Source organism: Macaca nemestrina, chromosome 12, assembly GCF_043159975.1.
Source record: "Macaca nemestrina isolate mMacNem1 chromosome 12, mMacNem.hap1, whole genome shotgun sequence".
Lineage (NCBI taxonomy): Eukaryota > Metazoa > Chordata > Mammalia > Primates > Cercopithecidae > Macaca > Macaca nemestrina.
Genome location: NC_092136.1, coordinates 125,504,846 through 125,511,117, shown reverse-complemented (window position 1 = coordinate 125,511,117; position 6,272 = coordinate 125,504,846).

The following is a 6,272-nucleotide window of genomic DNA, read 5'->3' as shown; positions in this document are numbered from 1 at the left end:
ACACACAAAATAGACCATCACAGAGGTGAAGCCTGCCCCCCACCCTGTGCCCTGGCTCTGCCAGACCAGGAACCCCACGGCAGAGCCACAGCCCATGTCTGGAAGAGAAGAGACGTGTCTGGAAGAGAAGAGACGTGTCTGGAAGAGAAGAGATGTGTCTGGAAGAGAAGAGACGTGTCTGGAAGAGAAGAGACGTGTCTGGAAGAGAAGAGATGTGTCTGGAAGAGAAGAGATGTGTCTGGAATGGGAAAACAGGCCCAGGCCCAGGGCTCTTGTCCCTGCTGCCTCGGGAGCTGAGGAGCTGGGAGAGACAAGGTGAGCTGGTTCCTTGTTTTGAGAGACAAGAAAGCTCAGTAGTGAGAACACACCTGATCTCTATTACTGCGTGACCTCGGCATCTTACAGAACTTCTCTGAGCTTCAATTTCTTCCTTTATTTAATGGTTTTCCTGAGAGGAACGCATAGGATTATGCATGTATAGCTCCTGCCTGTTAAACTTACTTATACCCCTTAACCGAAGAACGTAAACAATGAATTGAATAAATGTTTCTTGAGCGTCTAAGTTTAAGGCACAGGGATGGGGTCAGATTTTTCCATCCTCTGGTGGCAGGGTTGGAGGCCTGACAAGAGATCCTCTCTTTCCCTCCTTCCTCACTTCCAAAGGAGCTCTAGCCAAGTCGATGTCACCGGGTGCTGTGGTCTGCACTGTGCAAGCCCAGCAGCTGGGCCCTGGAGCAGGTAAAGCTGTGGATTCCCGGGTTCTGGTGCCTGCTTCTCATCGTCCCCTGCTGCTCAGGGCCTGTACTCTCCACCCTCGCTGCGCGGCCTCCATCCCCAGCCTGCCTGGCTCCCCAGGGCCCACAACAGCCTGGAGGGAAGGACAGGCAACTGTGTGGACGAAGGGGCAACCTGGCGTCCCCGGAGTGGCCTCGCAGCTGAACTCAGAAATGAGGGGGTTGTAAGGAGGGACTCGGGACCTAGACCCCAGTAGTGTGAGGTGAAATTTTGCAGGACCAGGCTGAGGTTCCAAAAGGGATGGTGGGACCTTCCTTTGCACACAGGAAGCCCCTCTGCCCCCTCCTAGAGAGAAGGCCCTGCAGCTCCTCCTGGGGGACGTCAGGTGGGCGCCGCAGGACCTTGGGTAAGCAACCCGCTCTGTCTGATCTTGTGGCCATCAGCTGTGAAATGAAGATAATAATAATAACTCCCTGTTCAAGTTATTGGACAAATGACATACAACCACCAGTATTAAGCCCCTCCCAAGCACCCAGCATGGCACATAGATACACTGGATCAGTGTTAGCTCTTGCCCTCCTCCTTAAGTTGAATGAAAATCTGCTTCCCTGACACTTCTATCCTTGGGAAATTCTTTCACGGAAGTTTTGTAAAATTACTCAAATCCCACTTTCAGATGAAAGTCATTCACTATTTGAAACTGCGTGTGCAGCTTCTCTTCTCCACCTAAATAAATAATACTAGTTACCATTTGTGGTACACTTATATACACCAGGCATGTGTCAGCGGTTCCCCACAACCCCATGAGAAAGCATTGCTATTCATATTTTATGAATGGGCTCAAATTCTCCATTTTCTTCCCGTGACTTGATTTTCTGTGCCCCAGGTGGCTCCCCATCTTTGGACATTCTCTGGTTTGTCCCCGTCCACTCTGAGACTGTGGCTCACTCAGGGGCCTGTAGAACTGCTAAGTCCCCTCTTTTCTGACAAGAATGCTCGAAGTCTTGCTCAGTTATTTACTGAGCTTCACGAATCCCCCCCAGCTAACATTTATCCTGTATCAGGGCATGTTTGCTACACCGCTCCCTTGGGGCCTCCCCTGGCTCCTGAGGACGACTGGGCACACCTGGCTCTTCTGAGAGGAAGCAGTGGCTCCCTGAGTCTCCCTGTGTCTTTGGACGAGGCAGTGGTGCGGCTGGAATAAGCACCAGGTGCCTGCAGCTGCCTCCTCTCCAGGACCCTCCGCTGTGCACGGGCAGCAGCTACACCAGACCGTGGGTACTTGGTAAGCTCAGGGACAGATGACGTTTGTCTTGCACCACATCCCTGTGCCTCTGAGCCAACCTACAGGCCTCTCCTTTTGTGCTGTGGGTTTTAAGCCAGCTCTCCGGCCTTGCGACCATTTTGAACCCTGATTCTAAAATCACAGGGCTTTGGCGCAGCGGCACGCGAAAGGACAGGGACAGCTGGGCTGGGGAGGAAAGCAGACGCTTCTGGAGCAAATGGCTTCTCCGCGTGTGCTGTCGGGCCAGCCCAGCCCTCCGGTACCCCAGCAGGAGACCAGTTGAGGGCTGCAGAGGAAATGGGTTAGAGGCTCCACAGGCAATGTGTCCCCGGCTGTGCTCACGGCTGAGGAAAGGAAGGAGGACAACAGGGACAGAGGACAGGCAGGGGCCACTGCCTAGTCACTTTATAAACTGATCCTTAGAGACCAGAGAGGAAATGAAGGAGGCCCTGGATGGAAGGGTTGGGAACAGGAGGTGAACGGATCAGGAGAGGAAGGAAGGGGAGGCAGACACAGGCCAAGGCTCAGGCAGTGACAGTCCTGGCAGAGCACCTGTTGGGGCCGTGGGGAAGGAGGCCTAGTTTCTGGCACCAGCTTTGCCTGGGAACTAACCCTCCTTCCATCTGCTTTCCATTCCGGGGGCCCTTTCTCAACCAACCCTATCTGGGCACATGGAGCAAAACACTCATGTTCTGTTTCCTGACTGGTTAAAAATATGATTGCAATGCCCATCCTGACACTGCTCAGGGCTGTTGTGAGAGCCACATGGTGGATTAGTAAGAGCGTATAAGCCGCTGTTCAGACATGTGAAGAAAGAGGAGAGCTGGAGTCACATTAGGGTTCGGATCTTGGCTCTGTTATCCACTAGCTGAGTGATGATGAACAAGTTGCTCACCCGCTTCAAGTCTTAGTTTTTCCTCCGTGAAATGGGACTAAATGTTTATTAGACAATATTAGAAGCCAGGCATGGTGGCTGTCACCTGTAATCCCAGCACTTTGGGAGGCTGAGGAAGGCAGATCACTTGAAGTCAGAATTTCGAGACCAGCCTAGCCAATATGGTGAAACTCTCTCTGTCTACTAAAAATACAAAAATTAGCTGGGTGTGGTGGCGTGTTCCTGTAGTCCCAGCTACTCAGGAGGCTGAGCCATGAAAACCACTTGTACCCGGATGGTGGGGGTTGTAGTGAGCCAAGATCGTGCCACTGTACTCCAGCCTGGGCAACAGAAAAAGACTCAGTCTCAAAAAAAAAAAAAAAAAGTTAGAAAATTAATTTTGTTTTATGTGAGAATAGTTTTTTTTGATTGTGTAAGACAATGTTTCTATTTTTTAATGAATACTAAAACATTCAGCAATGAGATGTCCCAATGTCTTTGGATTATCTTAAACTACCTCACAAAAATAGACCAGATGCTGCTTTCACCAGGCCTCTAGCCCTGCATTGCCACGGGGATTCTTGGAGGGAAGAAGCTGTACCTGCTCGACATAGATGTTAACATCTTTCTAATTTCGTAAAAGTTGTGTGAGGTGTGCTGGGTGGTGGAAGGGGTGAGAAGGAGAAAGGAGAGTGCCTTTGGGGGCAGTTGGAACAGAGAGGAACAGATTTTCCTGAGTTTGGGGATAGGTCAGAGGTCACTAGGTACCTGGGAGAAGAACAGTCTGGAGACAGCAGGCCAGGACCCCAGAGCGTACAGGACTGGAGAGCTATTGCTGACTGCACAGGCCCACAGAAGGCTTGGACAATGAGCAGGCCAACAACCACCACGATGGACCAGCAGTTAGAGGCCTTCCCTTGGTTTTGTTCCTCCTAAATTTCTTAGTCAATTTGTGAGGCTATACTAGAATACCTGAGACTGGGTAATTTATAAAGAACAGAAATTTGTTTTCTCACAGTTCTGGAGGCTGGGAAGTCCAAGACCAGGGCTCCAACAGGTTCGGTGTCTGCTGAGGGCTGATGGTGTCTTCCAAGATGGTGCCTCCAGAGGAGACGAAGGCCATGTCCCCACACAGTGGAAGGCAGCAGAGCAAAAAGGGATAAACTCCCTCTGTCAAGCCCTTTTATAAGGGCAGCTACTCTCATTCACAGGGGAGGAGCCCTCATGGCCTAACCAACCTCTTGGAGACCCCATCTCTTAATACTACCACATTGGCAACACTTGAATTTTGGGGACACATTAAAAACATAGCAAAAAGCCCCCAGGTGCTGGTGGGACACTGGAGAAAAGGCAGGAGCCCCAGGAATGAACTCAACTCTACTTGATTTTAGTGAAATAGAGAAATGGATATTTTTGTGCACCTAAGTTTGTAGAGTAAGAGTCACACCTTCTACACCACTACTATTATTGTTGTTAGCATTGTTGTTGTTGTTGCTGTTTCCTGGGCTGTGGCACTAGTTCTCAGTGCATTTGAGTGCCATCTGATATGAGCAGAGTGCTCAGGACAGCTGCAGCTCCTTCCCCCAGGAAACACTCCTAGCACTTCAGTTCCCAGGCTCTTCCTGGGTTCTGCCCCATCTGGCAATGGTGCTGCTACCAGGCTGGGATTGACAATATAGGGAGAGTTCTCTGTTGTTGAAGGTCTGGTTGGAGGGCTCTGGTAGGAGTCTGTCTGGACGCAGTACAGGGGATGCCCACCGGGCCGGCCGTAGCCTTCAAGGGTGGGCCAGACTTTTGAGGTCTGTCGGGGAAGCCAGGGCCCAGGGAAACTTCTAGTTGCTCTCTCCATCTTCAGGCTTGTCACCTCCCCTCCCAGTGCCCTCCACCCAACCTGGCTAGATGCTCCAAGTTCCCTGGCTGGGGAGCAGGAAGGAGTGGGGAGTTTCCATAATGTCTCTGTAGAGCTCCAGGGTGAGGCTTGGCAACTGGAAATTGTCAGCCGTCTCCTTGGTGACCATCAGCCAAATAATTCTGGGAATGGAGGAGGGAAGGGAGCTCTCAGCAGGGCGGCCAAGAGACGCAGCCCTCACTTCCCAGAAAAGTTCAATTCCTCATTACCTATGTCAACTGGGGTTCAGTCAGGAGACAGAAACCACACACCAGTTAGTTTGAAAAGAGAATTCAGCATAAGGAACTGGTAATGAGGTATGAAGTTGTTAATTAGGTAAGGAGAGAAGAGTAAGGCTTCCTGGGAGTTGCAACTGCAGGAGCAGCTACCACTCCAGGGCTGGAGAACCCTAAGGAAGATTTTTAAAGGAGGGTTCCAGAGCCTGTGACCCAGACATCTGAGGAGGGGGCGCAACTCAGTGGGAGCTGGGGTCTCTGGGTGTGAAGGAAGGACTCCTGCACCCAGACCTCTGTGGAAGGGGCACCTGCCAGCTGGTGCTGGGGTCTCTCAGGTAGGGGTGCAGGGCTGGGGTGGGGGGGATGATGAAGCTGCAAGTATTGGAAACACTGCAAACTGGACCAGGTGCTGCTCCAGGAAGGGCCTGCTGTTCCTGGGGTGAAGATGTGTTGCTGGGGTGCCCTAAAAGGGAACACACAGATGCAAACAGGAAGGAGCCTGTCCACACTTCCTGTCCCGCTTGCAGCCTCCCTCTAGTGATGGGCAAAGCAGAAATGGAGTTGGCAGGGTCCAAGCCCAACATTGCAAAACTGACTATAGAAGATACAGGTCCCGAGCTGAGAAATAAGAACCTTGTTACCGCGGTGCTGGAAGTTCTGGTCTTTCAGCCTTGTCGTTAGTGGTAAGAGCAATGCTGAATGCATAGTGGGTGCTCACCCAATATCGTTGTCTGGTCACTGCCTCTGCTGATTCCTGGAAAGGCACCTGGGCAGGTAAGGAACGGGCCCATCCCTCCCCTTCTTGGCTTTATTCTGGCCTGTTTTGAAGTTACTGACATTCCCAGGCTCTGACAGCTGGAAAAATTTTTATAATGGTAACGATGAAAACAACAGCAGCAAAGAAATATTATAAGTGGCCTAAGGAAAACTATAAAATTACTGGCATCAAATCGTACATTAAAAGTACAGGACAAGATAAATAGCCCCGTGGGGCAGAAATAGAACGAAGTTCAGAAATTTATCCCTGTGCGTATGGATTATAGGGTACAATAAAGGTGGTATTTCAAACCAGTGGATTCAACTATGGTTTCTTTAATAAATTGTATAGGCACAGTTGGCTCTATGTCTGAATGAAAAAAAAAAGGTTAAGATCTCTTCCTCATTAAATTATTAAAACGAAATTTCAGAGAGCTGAAAGTTTTAAATGTAACATTTAAAACAGTTTCATGAGCAAAAATATTAGGAGACTATATG